This window comes from Carassius carassius, chromosome 6, assembly GCF_963082965.1.
Source record: "Carassius carassius chromosome 6, fCarCar2.1, whole genome shotgun sequence".
Classification (NCBI taxonomy): domain Eukaryota; kingdom Metazoa; phylum Chordata; class Actinopteri; order Cypriniformes; family Cyprinidae; genus Carassius; species Carassius carassius.
Genome location: NC_081760.1, coordinates 16191544 through 16211431, shown reverse-complemented (window position 1 = coordinate 16211431; position 19888 = coordinate 16191544). Strand labels below are relative to the sequence as shown.

The window sequence follows — 19888 nt, the reverse complement described above, 5'->3', positions numbered from 1 at the left end:
GAAACCAAGAAAAGCTGAACTTAATTATTTGCCGCCACACCCAAACGGGGAATCCATTGAGACTTTATAAAAATGAGCGACAATCTTTGCTGGATGAAGTCAAAAAGAAAGATAATCAAAGAGTGGTTGAAGAGAAAATGTCTAAAACATTTTTTACAGGCGTCACGAACTAATTAAAGATTTCCAGGAGAGATGGCCTGCTTTATTCTCAGAAGCTCAGGTAAGTTAAGCCAGTTACATTATTATAGATATCATATTTTGATTGTTTGCTGTTTATATAAAGATAGTTTTGTCTGTGTATTATTTAACTTATTACAGATAAAGGAGGAATTCCGAAGAATTACGGCTGTACCCCTGGAACAAGTCTTTATGTCGAAACTCGATGGCTACACGCCGAAACTCTTGGAGCTTTTAGAAGCTAAGGGAGGTGCTGCAATTCAGTCAGGATACAGTCAACACTCAGTGCATTGACTCCGGTATGAAACCAGTACCTGTATAAACCATTTAAGCATTCTGTAATGTTAATTTGTGTATTGGCTGCCATAATTTTGTATGTCATCATTCACAAATGCTGCTTCTGTATGTTGTACTTATTGAAACCATTTAAACATTTTTATAAAGTTTTAATATATTTTTTATGTTTTAACATTTTAATAGTTTTTAGAAGTATTCTAAAATTAGATTCAGTATTGATTATTAGAAATACATCTCTTCACAGTGCAATACCATTGAAAAACGACGAGATGGTGTGATCCGCAGTCTCATTGAATATCTTGGTGAGGGGGCAGAGAATCTTTTCAAAGATGGTAACGTAAGTCCCAGACATGTTACGCTAAACATTTTTATCTAGTCTATAAAATTGTCCTGACCATTTTTCAACTGTTTATACAACAGTATAGCTTATGATATTATTAACACTTGAAATTGTTTTTCCCCATCATCCTCCTGGATCACATAAGGATGGCACTGAAGAAGACTTCACAGAAGATGTCATGATGATTCTTGTCCATGGAAACCGAAATGGAGAGCCAGTGGTTTACATTGTTTTTGAAGGAAGCAAGGTTCTAAGTAAATGTGAAAATACTGCTAAAGCTTGTGCTCTCCTGATGGGACTGATTTATGCCTTAAATCTACAGTATCCCTCAAAGCTCAAGTACACTTTTGAGGTTTTTCAGAGGCTGTTTCTGGATCTGGATGGACTTAAGCTCTCTCCTAAAGTTCGGTCTTTGAAAAACAAGCTGCTTACTTGACACGTTTCCGTACTCTGGATGTTCTTAGGCATTTATCTGCCTTGTTGACTCACATATTTTGCTTTGACATTCAAATTGGAGAAGTGGATGTTGATGGACTTAAGCTCTCTACTAAAGTTTGGACTTTTGTAAAACAAGCTGCTTATTTGACATGTTTCTGTACTTTGGATGTACTTAGGCGTTTAACTGCCTTGTTGACTCACTTATTTTGGTTTAACATTCGAATTTGAGAACTGTACCCTCAATAAACACACAAAATGTTAATTGTATTTCCATTTCCATTAACATTTGTATTAGTTGCATGCACTATTCTTACGTTCTATTACAACAACAGAGTTGATAATGTGGGTTACCCTCATTTGATAAAACTGTTTTGAAAAAATAATTTCTTGAATTTCTGTTTCAGGTTTTTTATTAGTTTAAAAACTTTTCCAAATTCCCATGGCCAAGGAGTTTTCTTGTTTGTGGGGTGGGGTCAGGGGCATAGTTAACAGGTTTTATTTAACTGCAATCTGTTAGTTATGTTTTGATACAGAGATTAAGAAGCTGTTATATCTATGCATAGAACTGCTAATGTTGGAGTTGTAATGTGTTTAATATGCCATTGAAGATGGATGTTTACTGTTGCTTAAGCTGTTTAAAGATTTTAAAGTGATCTTAAGCATCATATATTTCTGTGTGCTGGCTATTTCGTGCATTATTTGTTCCTAATAAAAGACTCTTAACTACACATTGTCATGGTATTATTTTGTGACATTATAACAGTAAAATTAAATTTAAATTAATTACCAGCACTGCATAAAACAAGTAAAATGTATTTAAAAGAACAACTGATTTTACTTAATTATATCAAGTTTGTAAGTGAAACTTACTCAATAAAATTTAACAGGTCAAGTTACATGTACTTATTCAGTTTTTTATTTTTACTTAACTTAGTGAAGTAGATTTGCTTAATTTCCAAATGATTTACATTTACTTGAAAAATGCTCGTGCAAAAACTTGCCAAATAAAAATTAAGTAAATATACTTATTGTTTTTTTCAGTGCATGAATTAAAGGTGCACATTCCACATGTTTTTTTCATACACAGCGTGAACGGTTTTCTACTAGTGGATTCTGCAATCATTTATTAAGCCTTCATTGACTCAACTAATGATATGTGTCCTGTTAACCTGCACCCCGACGCCCTCGTCCTCAAAGCCTCTCCCACACGCACATGCAAGTGATTATGAATAGATTAAATGAAACAGGACAAATTTAATCTTGACAAACTATGTATCATTATAAAGATCTAAGCCTCAAGCATCGACGAGAGATCGCTGTTTTTCAATGGAAAGCTTGACTGTATTTGCTACATTTGTGTAAGCAGTTCACATAAAAAAATAAACATTGAAAACGCTGTACATACCAGATCCGTCGTAATGTTTATTTTAAATCCCGGTTTAGTTAGAAAGGTAAGGGTCCACTGAACGACATCTCATGAAGCACGTTTAGTCCAATGAAGCAATAACGTTGTAATATGGATCACAATTCCTTTGTTTACATTTCATTTCTTCAGCGAGAGAATTGTTTGCATCCGTTATGGAATAACTCACGGTCGAAAACTGCGTCTTGGTAGTAAAAACACGGCACGGTTTTGCAGCGTACAGTGTCACAAACAGAATGAGGCGATCCACCGGAAAAAAGAATGAATGAAAAATAGGCGGAAAATAGTTTATTTGAATTTGGCGCTCTCTCCTGAGAGCTGGTGACGCGCTCTGACGCACCTGTCAGCTGATGGAGGCGGAACTTACAGCGATCGCAAATTCCTGTCTTTCTTTTTTATTTTAGATAGTTTTTATATATGTGAGAGTGTGTTTTATATTGAATGTGAATGTATGTGCATGATTACCATCTGTTTGAGTGCAAATCAGCCCAAATCAGCTCGCTATTACTGAATGGTCACGGCTATCAAAGTGAACGTGTCTATATGAATAGGGAGAGTGGATTATTTACTTCGGCACATTTGTGTTACCATCTGTATAAGTGGCCATCAGGACATCAGCACTTATTTGCATCGTAATTCATTGTAAAATATGCATCTCTAGCAATCTCAGGATGTTCTATATTGGCAAACAATGTTAAATCTTTTTTTATTTTTCTTATTATTCTTCTTTTTCTTACTCAAATTATTCTTATTGTATTTTTCTACTGCTCAAATAAATCATTTATATGATGTCTAAGTTTAAGTCTAGTGTTTTATAATTGAAAAAAAACTATGCAGTGGTATGTTTACTGACTAAATAGTTTGTAGAAGCCTTCAATACTATTGGGAAATATATTTTCTTATATTTGGGGGGTGGGGGGTGTAGACATAGTCTCAGAAAAATATTTTCAGGAGTCTCATTTTTCATGATATTTTATTCAGATTTGAAATAGAAACTCATGAGACATGTGGCTTTCAACCCATTACTTTTCTAGATTGCTCCAGGAATTATTTCATGTATTTTTATATCAAATAAAAAAAATATTTAAGAGTGTTAAAAAAATTCAAGGCACTTTAGTGTCTATAACTTTTAATATTTTTGAGCATTATCAAATCTGGTTGATAAAAAGTGAAGCCCAAAGGGTCTTCTTTCTAAAGACACCACAATTATGTTTGTAACACACTGAAGTAGGAAACTATTACAATTATAAGTTAGTTAGAGCACTTTCAGCTGTGAGTCCCATAATGGGGGGTGCTGGCTAACAGGTTTTAATATTGTGGATGGAGAGAGACTGATCTGAGCTGGAGTGTAAATTAGCTGCTTTATTTGCTAGTGGATTTGTTTCAACATTGACACAAAACTCAAAGAACATCTGTTTATCTGCTCAGTTCTGACAGAGAGAAATTAACAGGACAAACTAAAATAACAGGGACACCGTAAAGATTCCCATATTAAACATAGACACACTGCAGGGTGAAGTGCATAATGGGATTAATATAAAAGGGTCAGTCTGAGAAGAAACACTCATCTGCTGATGGACACTTGAGAAGAATCAGACACTGAAGATGAAGCCAAAGAGAGCAGATGAGTTTTGCATGCTTAAAGTTATGACCAAGTTCTGCTAATGCTTGATGTACTTGTTCTGCTAAAGCTTGTTTTACAACTGCACAGCAACAATCAGAAAACCTAGCAAACTGCATAGCAACACCAAAAGTAGGGAGACCACCAGTCCTGAAATTGGAAGATTAATCAAGCATCATGCAAGATATAGTAAGTATAGTAAAGTGTGCCAAATTACAAATATGCAATTGGCGTTTAAAAATCCATTTGCACAGCCGTCATGTTCTAGCTAGATTGGGGAAATAACCAGTCAATGCTTAAGGGATTATTTTGCTGATGAAGATTATGTATAGCGGAACAAAGGAATCAGTGTGGACCTCATCAAATTTTACTAAATACAGCTACACCAACCAGGACTTATTGTAGAAACATGCTGGACAAGAACATTCTGATGAAACCTGTCAGATCCTTCAAGTTCAATGCACTGAATCAGGTGAAATGGAGAGAGAGAGAGAGAGAGAGAGAGAGAGAGAGAGAGAGCAAGTTTGCATAGTCTAATAAACGAAATAAAATAACTATTTAAGGTAATTTATTTTAGTATACCTACTAGCCCGTTATTCAGTTCACTATTATACTAAACTGAATAGGTAACGTGGAGAAAATTATATTGTATCACTAGAATGCTCCTGCATAATTAAACTAAATCTATTACATCTGTCACAAAGAAAGTGAAATACAAAAAAAAAAAAAAAATGTTGATTGTGGCATTCCATTTAAATCTACTCATCTTGTAACTAGGCCTGTCGTGATTATTAAATAATGGTCTGATCCTGGTTACTTCATCAAACAGCAGTCATTTCAGACAAACGTGATTACTGCCCTCTTATAGCAGCCACAAGGGGAGACATAGGCCAAAAGACATATAAGTCTGTCAGTCCAAATACAATTATTCGTCAGTCCAAACCTGGTAATTTGTGTATCCGACTGGAATCTGATTTAAATGATTGACTGTCCACTGAATCGCAACAGTTCAGATCTGATTTGTGTGTCCTGTGGTGCTTTTTCATTTTATTGAATATCTGCATTGGTTTCTATGGAGACCAAGCTGCATTAGTATGCCTATGTTAAAAACAGCAATAACAGCAACACAGTTTGAAATGCAGATGTTGTCTTACAACATGTTGTTGCGCTGGATTATATAATGCCTTATAAGGCAGCTTCAGAAATGTGTGAAGAAACATGCAGGTTTATTCCATACTGCTGTCTTCACTGGCCTCAAAACTCAAATAGGTGAATATGTTATCATTTTCTGCTTGACTGCTCTTCGCAACAACACAACCTTGTTTCTGCAAAGACATTCAGCATGTTTTCTGTGAACAATGTCTGATGTGTTTAGATTTTATGTGGTGTTAGAATGTAAAAAAAGCTATGCTTAATCTGAGCAGTCAGATTGAAACAGATTTCTAGATAGGGATGCACCAATACCACTTTTTTCAGAACGAGTATGATACAACACCCTCATGTACAAATAAAAACATAATTGCAGAGCAAGCTAAACATGCACAGCATGCACACATTTTCATTGATGCAGAAGACACTTCCAGCCTAGCGGATTTCACACATTATACTAACCATAAAATAACGTTCCAGCAACTTTAAGCAAACTGTACATTTTAAAGTCCTTGGAATGTTCCAAATATACGTTCATAGAACATTATGTTTTTAAATGAAAATTAGATTGCAAGTATGTTGCAGGAACTTTATACTGACCATACTGTAAAATAATGTTCTAGCAACGTTAAGCAAACTGAACATTTCCACATTTTTGGAACATTCAAAATAAAGTTCCCACAACCAAAACCGAACGCTCGCTCAGTATCAGTATCTCGCTCTCATTCTCACTCTCTCTCTCTCTCGCTCGCTCGCTCTCCTTACCGTCAAATAACTTTAGTAACCTGTACACTGTTTTGCCGGATTGCTTTTGACATATCCGACCGAACTACAAATTTTCCAGTGATGTCTGTGCGAGATGTTCACTCGACAAGCTTGCACAGCTGCGCGCTCAATCCACTCATTGAGGGCTCTGATTATCAGCTTGTCCACATCCACTATACAGCCAAGGATATTGAATGTTTAACATTATATTCATTACTTTCATGTACTTCATGGACATTCTTATTTTCTATTAACTTCATGCTACTCTCTGTTGTTCTGTTGTCAGTGTTTCTTTTCTGGACACAGCTCTGTTCACACACTGTGTAGTATCAGCTTTTGGTATCGGGGCATTTTTACAAGTACGAGTACAGGAGTACGGAAGTCTACTGGGAAGTCATGGCCTAGTGGTTAGAGAGTTTGACTCCTAAACCTAGGGTTGTGGGTTTGAGTCGCAGGTCGACAATACTACGACTTACCCAATGCACTGAACCCCCAACTGCTCCCCAGGCGCCGCAGCATAAATGGCTGCCCACTGCTCTGGGTGTGTGTTCACTGTGTGTGTGTGTGTTCACTGCTCTGTGTGTGTGCACTTTGGATGGGTTAAATGCAGAGCATGAATTCTGAGTATGGGTCACCATACTTGGCTGAATGTCACGTCACTTTCAGTATTGGCATCGGTGCATCCCTATTTCGAGATATTAGATTTCAATAAGATTTCAAACCACATATGAATGTAATAGATTTCATGGGATTTTTTTTTTCCACACTTGTTCAGTGCTCACTTTTGCATTCAAATTTGCGATTGCTTTCTGGTGTGAGGGGGCATGGTGATGGTGCCCCCTTAGTAGTTGGTGCCCTATGCATAATGCTTACTATAGGGAGCAGCGGTATTGGTCATTTGCCAGCATTGTTACAGCCACCATGAATGGATTGGTAAATTTTTTAAATTTTCATTAGAGAGAGTGTGTGTATTGCATTTTTGCAGCATCTCTTTACTAACTGTGTAAAGCTGTTTATTCCTTAAAAACAGTGATGATTCCAACAGTTGCTGAGAAATATAATATAGCTTTTCAGTAGCAAAGCCATTTTATTGCTTAAAGTTACAGTGCAATTTTGACAAGTTTCAATACTCTTGAATGTTTCTGTGTGTACACTGCTCAAGGATAATGCACCATGTCACAAAGCTCAAATCATTTTTCTTGAACATGACAATGAGTTCACTTTACTCAAATGGCCACCACAGTCACCAGATCTCAATCCACCAGAGCACCTTTGTGATGTGGTGGAATGGGAGATTTGCATCGTGGATGTGCAGCCGACAAATCTGCAGCAAATACGCATACCATACCTCAGCTAATTATATGTAAGCGTGACCCTGTGAATACGTTTCGTCTGTTTGTGAAGATGCTGCAGGCAATGGCATAGCGCAAATCCATGAATGAAGCTTCCGAAATGAAGTAAAATTCCACAAATTTCCTGTGCTCAGGGAGTAGGGAGCAATAAACACTGTGTAGGCATTCTGTCAATCTGAACAAATGGTGCATTCAAGTCCTCCTGGGAAGTTTGTATTGACGTTCATGCGTGTTCTACTTGTAAACACAATCTATCCGACATGACTTGAACACACCGAAAGTTCATGGGTGGAGCTGGTCAACTGAATCAGGTATGCTAAATGAGAGACATGCAAAATATGCAGAGTGGGGGTTTGCAAGGACTGGAATAGAAAATCACTGAGCTAAGTTATCAGCCTAATATTTCACCTACCTGACAAGAAATTATAAGAACAAACACAAATCTTTTCTAGAAACTTGCCCTGGAAATCCTGGTTCAGACACGTTGTAAATATAATCTTGATGTTCTCCAGAGCACAAACACAAATACATACTGGAGCGTTTACCAAATCTGTTTGCCAGTATCCTATTATTAAATTTTCAACTTAATGAATGAAGCACACAAAAATTATATGAAGACATCAGTAGCTCCTGCAAGTGTACGACTGTAGACATTGCACACCATGAGCGCTGACTGACCTTAGAAACATTTTCCCCGCATATATTACAGCAATTATCATTTGGGTCCCATATTTCTGTCTAATAAACCAGCGATGCCAATCATTCGTGATTTAATTATTCTTTTGAGTTAGTTCTCGCTATTCGGTGTACTGGTCGAACGCATTTGGAACACGTTCTCATTCAGCCCTCCTCTGGCAGCAGGTCTGAAATTAACAAGGGTTTGAGGCAAAATATCACCAAATTTAACTGTCACGGGCTGAAAAATGTTGAAATATGACTGTGGCATTATATTTAGGTCTAAAAATGGTAAATGGACTGCATTTATATAGTGCTTTCAACAGACCACATGGCCATCCAAAGCGCTTTACAATTTGCCTCACATTCACCCATTCACTCACTCATTCATACACCGACTGCGGTGTCAGCCATTCAAGGCGCCATCCAGCTCGTCTCGAGCAGCTGGGGTTAGGTGTCTTGCTCAAGGACACCTCGACACTTGGTCAGGTGGAGCCAGGGATTGAACCACCAACCTTCCGGTTTGTAGACAACCTACATGAACCACTGAGCCACTGCCGCCCATTTACCATTTAGGTCTACTCATATGGCATCATATTTCTTTTTACACATTTTACAGCATTGCACATTATAACCAATCACGTGCAATTCTGTTGAGTTTATGATACAATGGAAAAAAAGAAGTGTTCAGATTAGTCAATACTGGAATGCCAGATTTTTTTTTTGTGCACCGCTCACTGACTGAATTCTGCCAGCTCACAAATATGTTTATTATAAACAACAAATATCAGATGTATGCATGTTGTAAGTGAGAGATTAATTCCACAGTGTAATCAGCTTCGTTGATTACAATGGGAGTTGTTTTGAAAGTGCTTAAACTTGTGCTAGACGGAAGACAATGGCTATTCGATAATATCCTTTGCTGTATTCGGAATATAATTTGAATAACCGTGGACCTGGAAATATTTTATGACATGACACACATATCTGGTACTTACTTAAAAATATTTTATGCTTGTTTATGATGTGCATAATAGATTACTCTAACATATAGGACAAGGCTACTTCTCAACAACCCCAAAACATTAATTATTTCCGCATCAATATAAAGCACTTTCTAAATATCACTGGAATAATTTATGTCTACATTATGTAACATACCTTGCCTTAATTAAAGAAATTCATTCACATTAACAATGACAGTTAATGTCTAATCTAAAAGGCCTGTGCGATGTTCAGTTGAGAAGATCTTGAGTTTTCATTAAAAGGCGTGTCCATGACGCCGTGACGAAGTTTGATGTCTCGCCATGGGAATAAAAGTTGTTATAACTCAGGCATAAAATGTCCGATCATCCCCAAACTTCACATGTGTGATAAGAGTCCTGGTCTGAACAGATCTGAAGGCCAATAATCCATCGGGTGTGGCAAAATGGCTCGATAGTGCCACCTATACACTTTCAAGGGAGTGCGCCTCGAGCTATGTTTCACATACTTGTCCAAAAATCGGTACACACATGTAACACACCAATACCTACGAAAAAGTCTCCTGGTACGAAATCCGAATCCCAACAGGAAGTCGGTTATTTAGAATTTTCTCTGCAAAATTGTTGTTATTTTTGCCATTTTCAGGGGTTGTACTTTAACGAACTCCTCCTAGAGATTTATTCAGATCAATACCAAACTTGGTCAGTGTAATCTAAAGGCTTTTGTGATGTTAAATTGTGAAGATCTTAAGGTTTCGTTAAAGGGCGTGTCCATGGCGGCCTGACAAATTTTGATGTTTCGCCATGAAAAAGGAAGTTGCTGTAACTCAGACATATAATGTCCAATCTGCCCCAAACTTCACATGCTAGATAAGACTTCTGCCCTGAACAGATCTACATGCCCATATTCAGTTATAGTCATAGCGCCACCTGCTGGCAACAGGAAGTGTCATGTTTTACGCTGTAACGAACTACTCCCAAGAATTTTAATGACATCAACATTTTATTTTAGTCAGTCTAATCTCTGGGTCTTTGCAATATTAAATTGTGGAGAACTTGAGTTTTTGTTTAAGGGTGTGTCCATGGCGCTGTGACAGAATTTGATGTCTCGTCATAGGAAGAGAAGTTGTTGTAACTAAAATGCATAAAATGTTCAATCTTCCCCAAACTTCACATGATCGATAAGAGTTCTGGCCTGAACACATCTGAAGGCCAATATTTTATTATAATGATAGCGCCACCTGCTGGAAACAGGAAGATTGGCACATATGAATGACTTTGACATATTCCAATGATATTTATGACTTGAAATGCATATTTCTCACTGTTCACCTTTTTACTACTATAAGACAATAGCAAATGACTATCAACTCAACCAGTCAATGTATATATATATATATATATATATATATATATATATATATATATATATATATATATATATATATATATATATATATAAACCTTCAACACTACCTCTTTACAGCAAAATAACACAATCCCCCAGAAAACCCTAGCAACTGTCTAGTAATGACCTAGCAACCATTTAAAATACCATAGCCACTGCCTAGCAACCTCATACCAATAGTTATTACTGAGAAAATTATGTAGGTATACCAAAGACACAATAAATATCTAGCCTAGGGGTGTGCGATGTTACAGAATATTAAATCTCTATATTTTCTGGAATTTTGTGGAAAACGATTGATAATCAGATGATATTTTGCATTGTGCTGCAGGTAAGCCATGGACAGCTGATGAAAGTGAAAAGTGAAGTGACATTCATCCAAGTATGGTGACCCATACTCAGAAATTGTGCTCTGCATTTAACCCATCCGAATTGCACACACACAGACCAGTGAACACACACACACACACACTGTGAACACACACCCGGAGCAGTGGGCAGCCATTTGTGCTGCGGCGCCCGGGGAGCAGTTGGGGGTTCGATGCCTTGCTCAAGAGCACCTAAGTCATGGTATTGAAGGTGGAGAGAGAACTGTACATGCGCTCCCCCCATCCACAATTCCTGCCGGCCCGGGACTCGAACTCACAAACTTTCGATTGGGAGTCCAACTCTCTAACCATTAGGCCACGACTTCCCAGCTGATTCTGTGTGGTGGTCAGTTCTCAGCAGTGACAGAAATTAATCTTTTCCAACATGTTTTAAATGATTTATACCATATATGGCCATTTTTACCTTTGTAAAGCCATTTTTTTTTCTAGATTTTTTGTTACCTTTTAATAAATAAAGTCAATTACAATCACAAGTCGTTTGGGGCTGTTACCAAACAAATAAAATCATCAACACAATTCATGCAGTGCAGAGGAAACACATAAGCTTCATCTGAAGTGGCATTCAGATGTGTTAACACTGTTTAATGCAAGGCATGAATGCTTTAACCTGCAGTTACAAATGCATAAATGATGTTTTGATATTTTATGAATGAATGAAAGATGCATTTATAAAAGTTTTATTGTTTATTGTTGTACACCTAAAGCACTTTTCAATCAGGTGGGGTTTTCTCTCCTCACCCACCACCATTATTTTAATCTTAAAACGTTGAATACTGATATTTGAAATTATTTTTTAAAAAATATATAAAAATGTACTTTAAAATTTAAAATTAAAACAGTAGGTGGCAGCAAGTTGCTGTTAATAAGTGAGTCAGTGCATCATTTAAACAGTTGTTTCATTCAGAAACTATGTTTTTCAGAGACACAAAACAAATAATCACAGATAATAGTTTTGCTGTACTCTACTTGACTGAAAACTAGCTAAAACCAAATTATTATATTGGTCTAAATGAGTCTACTCCACCAAATTACTCTTATAAGCATGAGCCCGGTCAGACTGGTCATGGGGAGGTGTTTCCACAATATATGGTGATATTCTAAATGTTACCCATAAAACAGGATACAGGTTTAACTAATTCGAAATTCTTCTGCTTAATGTTACACTGTCAGATATGCAAAAGAAATCTCTTGCTCTGGCTACTGTGTATAGACCACCAGGGCCGTATACAGAATTCCCAAAAGAATTTGCAGATTTCCTCTCAGACCTTTTGGTTACAGTTGATAAAGCGCTAATTGTCTGAGATTTTAATATTCATGTTGATAATACAAATGATGCATTAGGACTTGTGTTAACTTATCTAATAAAAATCTTTTGGAGTCAAGCAAAATGTCACCGGGCCCACTCATCATTTTAATCATACACTATATTTAATTATATCGCATGGAATCGATCTTACTGATATAGATATCGTACCTCAAAGTGATGATGTTACAGACCATTTCCTTGTATCGTGCATGCTGCGTATCACTGATATTAACTATATGTCTCAGCGTTACCGTCTGGGCAGAACTATTGTTACAGCCACCAAAGACAGAGTCGCAAATAACCTGCCTGATCTATCTCAACTGCTATTTGTACCCAAAAATACACATGAACTAGACAAAATGACTGGCAACATGGGCACTATTTTCTCTAATACATTAGAAGCTGTTGCCCCGATCAAATTGAAAAAGGTTAGAGAAAAACGTACTGTGCCAAGGTATAACAGTAATACTCACTCTCTCAAGAAAGAAACTCGTAGTCCTGAACGCAAATGGAGAAAAACGAACTTGGAAGTTTTTAGAATTCCATGAAAAAACTTTATGTCCAGCTATAGACAGGCTCTAAAAACTGCTAGGGCAGAGCATATACACAAACTCATAGAAAATAACCAAAACAAACAAAGGTTTTTATTTAGCACAGTGGCTAAATTAACAAATAACCAGAGGCCACCTAATTCAAATATTCCATCAACGTTTAATAGTAATGAATTTCTTCACTGTTAAATTGATAACATTAGAAATACAATAACGAATGTAGATTCTACATTCTACAGTAGATTCATCCATCGCACCCAAAGATAAACTGCAGTGCTTTACAACTATAGGACAAGAAGAGCTTAATAAACTTATCACTGTAGCTAAACCAACAACATGTTTATTAGATCCTGTACCCACTAAATTACTGAAAGAGTTGTTACCTGTAGCCGAAGAACCCCTTCTCAATATTATTAACTCGTCGTTATCTTTAGGTCATGTCCTAAAACCATTTAAGCTGGTGGTTATTAAGCCTCTTATTAAGAAACCAAAACTAGATCCTAGTGAACTGGCAAATTATAGGCCTATTTCAAATCTTTCATTTATGTCAAATTTTTTTGAAAAAGTTGTCTGCTCAATTGAGCTCCTTCCTGCAAAAAAAATAAAAAAATATCTGTATGAAGAATTTCAGTCAGGTTTCAGGCCCCACCATAGCACAGAAACTGCACTTGTTAAAATTAAAAATGACCTGCTTCTTGCGTCAGATCAAGGCTGCATCTCATTGCTAGTTTTACTTGATCTTAGTGCTGCGTTTGACACCATAGATCATGACATACTCATAGATCGATAATAAACCTATACAAGTATTCAAGGGCAGGCTCTAAGATGGTTTAGATCCTACCTGTCCGAACGCTACCATTTTGTTTATTTAAATGGGGAGTCATCTCATTTATCACCAGTAAGATATGGAGTGCCACAAGGATCCGTCCTAGGTCCCCTTCTATTTTCAATATACATGTTGCCTCTTGATAATATTATTAGAAAATACGGGATTAGTTTCCACTGAAACACAGCTATATATCTCAACGAGACAAGATGAAAATTCTAAATTATCTAAGCTAACAGAGGGTGTTAAAAAAATTAAAAGATTGGATGACCAATAATTTTCTCTTATTAAATTCGGATAAGACAGAGATATTAATTATTGGACCAAACAACAGTACACAGAATCTTGTAGATTACAATTTGCAACTAGACGGATGCACTGCTACTTCCTCTACAGTCAAAATTCTGGGTGTTTTATTAGACAGCAACTTGTCTTTTGAAAATCATATTTCCCATGTTACTTAGAAACATTGCCAAGCTATGAAACATGTTACCTGTTTCTGATGCAGAAAAGCTAGTTCATGCATTCATGACCTCTAGACTAGACTATTGTAATGCACTTCTAGGTGGTTGTCCCGCATTTTCAGTAAAACAAGCTACAGGTAGTCCAAAATGCAGCATCTAGAGTCCTTACCAGGTCAAGAAAATATGATCATATTACTCCAATTTTACAGTCTCTGCACTGGCTACCTATTACGTTCCATATCACTTACAAATTATCATTACTTACCTATAAGGCCCTAAATGGTTTAGCTCCTGCGTACCTAACTAACCTTATACCACACTACAACCCATCACGCACCATAAAGTCACAAAACGCTGGACTTTTGGTAGTTCCTAGGATAGCAAAGTCCACTAAAGGAGGTAGAGCTTTATCACAATTGGCTCCCAAACTCTGGAATAGTCTTCCTGATAATTTTCGGGGTTCAGACACACTCTCTCAATTTAAATCTAGATTAAAAACACATCTCTTTTGCCAAGCATTCGAATAATGTATCTCTTAAATTGTGTCTGCAGTTGCATCTGATCAAATGCGCATTCTTATTCTTTAGCTTGGGTTAAATGAATTAATTTTTCTTTGCTTGAACATCAGCTATGCTAATGATGTCTCTGTTTGTTTCTCTGTTTTGCCTAACTAGGATTTACACAAGCTCCAGTCTGGATCCAAAACACCTGAGAAGAGATGATGCTGACCCCTCAGAGGACCCCAGATGATGCCAACCCTGAATCAACAAACAGAACTAACAAATATTGCTACAAGTGTGACTGCATCATATAATAATTGCTGTTAATAATGTGAATTGTCTGGCTGGCTACATCTTGTATTAATCCTGTCATATGCGCACAAACCGACAGTCACCACTTATAAGCTACTACTAAATATTGTAGAAACGTAATTTTCTGTAAAGTTTGCTTTTTCCATCTAAAAAATATATCTAAATTACGGCCTATGCTCTCAATGTCAAATGCAGAAATGTTAATCCATGCATTTATGACCTCAAGGTTAGATTATTGTAATGCTTTATTGGGTGGCTGTTCTGCACACTTAGTAAACAAACTACAGCTAGTCCAGCAAGAGTTCTTACTAGAACCAGGAAGTATGACCATATTAGCCCGGTCCGGTCAACACTGCACTGGCTCCCTTTCAAACATCTTATAGATGTCACGTTTATGAACTTTCTGTTTCCTTATTTGGTCACCTTCCTTTTCTTGTTTTAGTTAATTGATTATTCCCCACCTGTCTCCAGTTCCCTCATTACCTTCTGTGTGTATAAATACCCGTTCTGTTCAGTTCCTCCTCGTCCGTGATTGTTGATAGCGTTATGTTGATGTGTTTGTTGAATGTATGCTAAATGTAATCTTGTTAATATAGTCTGTACCTCCTTCGTCATCAGTAAACTCCTTATTTGTTCCAGATCCTCTTCTCTCACTTTGTTTTACGTTTAGCACTACCATAATCTGTAACAGAATCACGGACCGAACAGTTGTAGTTAATTTAGCGTCGTTTTTTCTTTCATTTATTTTTTGTTTTTTTTCTCCTCTGCCGGAATGGCCATCCCAGCAGTCCGTCTCCTGTGCCTGGAGCAACTGGACTGTTCGCTGGAAGACCAAACGAGGGACTTCTTAGATCTGGCGTGCCTTACCCACTTCCCTGACCGCTCGCTCTCTAACTTTTTCTATACCGGCCTGAGCGAGTGGAGTAAGGCACGCCTACCAGCGAACGGTCCCCGAGAGGATTTCGCCGCTTTTGTGGAGTGGGTGCTGGAGAAAAATGGATCTGCATTCACCATCAGGACCGCCGAAGAAGATATCTCCAGCCCCCCTCCCGACCCAGAGACCAGCCAGCCACCATCAAGGCGCACGGAGCCAGAGCCCACCGCAGCCGCAGAGCCCGAGCCAAAGCTGGACGTCGAGAGCGCGACTGACCAGGTGTGTGAGCCGGCAACACCTTGCATCGTGGGAGTCCTCGCGGAGATCGAGGGTGTGGAGGAAAGCCCTGCCCACACTCCTGCGACTGAGGGTGAGCTGTATTCGGTCTCGGGAAATATGGAGCAACTTATGGATCTAATTGACTGGTCTATGGAGGTAATTCCTGTATCCCCTGTTTTTCCGCTGGTTCCATCCAGCCCTGATCCCCTTGTATACCCTCTCAGTCTCCCACTCCTACCTCCTCCAGTCAGTTCCTATGCTCCATCTCCGCTGGTTCCGCCCAGCTATGAATTTTCTGTTTCTCCGCTGGTTCCGCCCAGCCCTGAATTTTCTGTTTCTCCGCTGGTTCCGTCCAGCTATGAATTTTCTGTTTCTCCGCTGGTTCCGCCCAGCCCGGAATTTTCTGTTTCTCCGCTGGTTCCGCCCAGCCCTGAATTTTCTGTTTCTCCACTGGTTCCGTCCAGCTATGAATTTTCTGTTTCTCCACTGGTTCCGCCCAGCCCTGAGTTTCCTGTGTCTCCGCTGGTTCCGCCCAGCTCTGAATCTTCTGTGTCTCCACTGGTTCCGCCCAGCTCTGAATCTTCTGTGTCTCCGCTGGTTCCACCCAGCTCTGAATCTTCTGTGTCTCCTGTGTTCCCTCCCGGCCTCCCTCTCCCACCTCCTCCTGGACCTGCCGGTCCCTCTGCTGCCCTTCCGCTGGTTCCGTGCAGCCCTGATCCACCTGTGTTTCCTCCCATCCTTCCTCTCTCTCCTCCTCCTAGACCAGCCAGTTCCTCGTCATCCCTGCTGGTGCCAGTCAGTCCCGCAGCTCACCCTCAGTCCGCGCCATCTGGGCACGATGGTTCGCCGCTTGACTGCCAGTCTCCAGCTCCGCCTTGGCGTGTTAAGGCCCTGTCTCCGCCTCCAGCCTCCGAGCCCTGGACTCCTCCTCGGACCTGCGACCCAGTGGCTCCACCTTGGCTCTTAGCTCCCTCGTCTCCACCGTGGCCTGGCATCCCACCTGCTCCACCGGGGTCCCTCCGGCTCCACCTTGGTCAGTCGTCGACCATCCGCCGCCTTGGGACTCCATTCCTCTGGTTTCACCTCGTCACTCCATCCCTCCGGCTCTGTCAGGCTCCTCCTTCCCTCTGGTTCCACCGTCATCCTCAGTCACTCCGGCTCCACAACGGTCTTCCAGGACCCCGCCTCCGCCTTGGTCGCCAGAGCCTTCTGCTCCACCTAGGCCCTCCAGATCCTCGACGTCACCCTGGCTCTGCGGCTGTGCTGCTCCATCTTGGGCTCCTCACCCACCGGTGCAGTCTCCGCCTGTCGGCCCCCTGGTGTCGTCGGCCCCTTCACCATGGCTCCTCCCGCCGTCGACTCCACCATGGATCTCCGTCCTGGCTGGTCTCTGGTGGACCATCTGGCTCCTCCTGCTCCGGGCTCCTCCCTGGCTCCTGCCTCCATCCACTCCGCCCTGGTCCCTACCTCCATGCTCCCTCGTCACCTGCTCCTGGCCTGCTCCTCGCCCACCTCCAGAACCCCCACCCTCCCTCCGCTGGTATCCCTCTTGCGGTGCGAGGACGCACCGTTCCGGGAGGGGGCGAACTGTCACGTTTATGAACTTTCTGTTTCCTTATTTGGTCACCTTCCTTTTCTTGTTTTAGTTAATTGATTATTCCCCACCTGTCTCCAGTTCCCTCATTACCTTCTGTGTGTATAAATACCCGTTCTGTTCAGTTCCTCCTCGTCCGTGATTGTTGATAGCGTTATGTTGATGTGTTTGTTGAATGTATGCTAAATGTAATCTTGTTAATATAGTCTGTACCTCCTTCGTCATCAGTAAACTCCTTATTTGTTCCAGATCCACTTCTCTCACTTTGTTTTACGTTTAGCACTACCATAATCTGTAACAATAGATTTTAAAATATTGCTTATTACTTATAAAGCCCTATATGGTTTAGCACCTCAGTATTTGAATGAGCTCCTTTTACATTATAATCCTCTACGTCCGCTACGTTCTCAAAACCCAGGCAATTTGATAATACCTAGAATATCAAAATCAACTGCGGGCGGCAGATCCTTTTCCTATTTGGCACCTAAACTCTGGAATAACCTACCTAACATTGTTCGGAAGGCAGACACACTCTTGCAGTTTAAATCTAAATTAAAGACCCATCTCTTTAACCTGGCTAACACATAACATACTAATATGTTTTTAATATCCAAATCTGTTAAAGGATTTTTAGACTGCATTAATTATTTAAACCGGAACAGGGAACACTTCCAATAACACCCGATGTACTTGCTACATCATTAGAAGAATGGCATCTACGCTAATATTAGTCTGTTTCTCTCTAATTCCGAGGTCGCCGTAGCCACCAGATCCAGTTTGTATCCAGATCAGAGGGTCACTGCAGTCAACCGGATCCAGTACGTATCCAGACCAGATGGTGGATTAGTACCTAGAAAGGACCTCTACATCCCTCTAGAGCCCCAGATACAGATACCCTGTAAAGACCTTGTCTCAGATGACCACCAGGACAAGACCACAGGAAACAGATGATTCTTCTGCAGAATCTGACTTTGCTGCAGCCTGGAATTGAACAACTGGTTTCGTCTGGTCAGAGGTGAACTGGCCCCCCAACTGAGCCTCGTTTCTCCCAAGGTTTTTTTCTCCATTCTGTCACTGATGGAGTTTCGGTTCCTTGCCGCCGTCGCCTCTGGCTTGCTAAGTTGGGGTCACTTCACCTACAGCGATATCGTTGACTTGATTGCAAATAAATGCAAAGACACTATTTAAACTGATTTAAACTTTAAAATGTACAGAGTGGCTTTAAGCTGCATTTCTTTGATGCTGTTAGGATGTTTTTTTTGTTTGTTTTGTTTTTTTGAGTTATTGGCAGGGTGTTGCTGTGCAATTACTACAATGTTTTGCAAGGTTGCTGGGGTATTGCTATGCATTTACTTAGGTTTTCTGAGTGGTTGTTAGAGTGCTGCTATGTCGGTTGCACTTTAATTTACATTACGTGTACTAACATGTACTTATAGTGTACTTACAGTGTATTTATCTAAGAAAGTTCTGGTAACACAAGGTAACTACATAGGGTAGGGTTAGGTTTAGGGGTAGGTTCAGGGTTAGTACCTAGTGATTACATAGTTATTGTAATTACTATAATAAGTACATAGTATGTACATGAGGAACAGGACTGTAAAATAAAGTGCTACCGCTATGTCTCTGCTAGGGTGTTTCTATGCATTTACTAAGATGTTTTGCATGGTTGCCAGGGTGTTGCTTAGGTGTTTGCTATCATGTTATTATGTGCTTGCTAAGATGTTCTGAGTTGTTGCAGCATATAAATACTGCAAAAAATATGCTTTCTCTTTTTCCATTTCTAAAGATATTGAGAGGGTCACAGCAATTATGTCTGATTTTTGAAGTAAAGGATCAGTGCATCAGTTTTGTACATGTGCATAGATTGCTGTATCACCTCATTCTGTTAAAACAGATGGCTTGTGATCAAACGTAACCTCAGTCCACAGTATTTATCAAGTGTGCCGTCTTGTAACGGTCGAAAGCTCATCGAGACCTGCTGTAGTTTGACAGTGATCCATGTTACATTTGGTCTCTTTCAAAAGCTCTTGAGTGCAATCTGGTCTTAGAAAAGTCCACTGGAGCTCCTGAAGAGGGTCTATCAATCAAAGAACATTGGAGAAGGAGCCATTACGCAGGAATTATGACCTCATCATGAGCTGTTCAGCTGGAATGAAAATCCCTTA

At 39.5% G+C, this 19888-nt stretch overlaps 1 long non-coding RNA gene across 1 annotated transcript in view; it reads right to left on the bottom strand.

The window, feature by feature from the left end:
- The window catches only part of LOC132142418 (uncharacterized), a 1026371-nt gene that overhangs the window by 528773 nt on the left and 477710 nt on the right, over nt 1-19888 (bottom strand). The gene's annotated exons all lie outside the window — the stretch shown is intronic.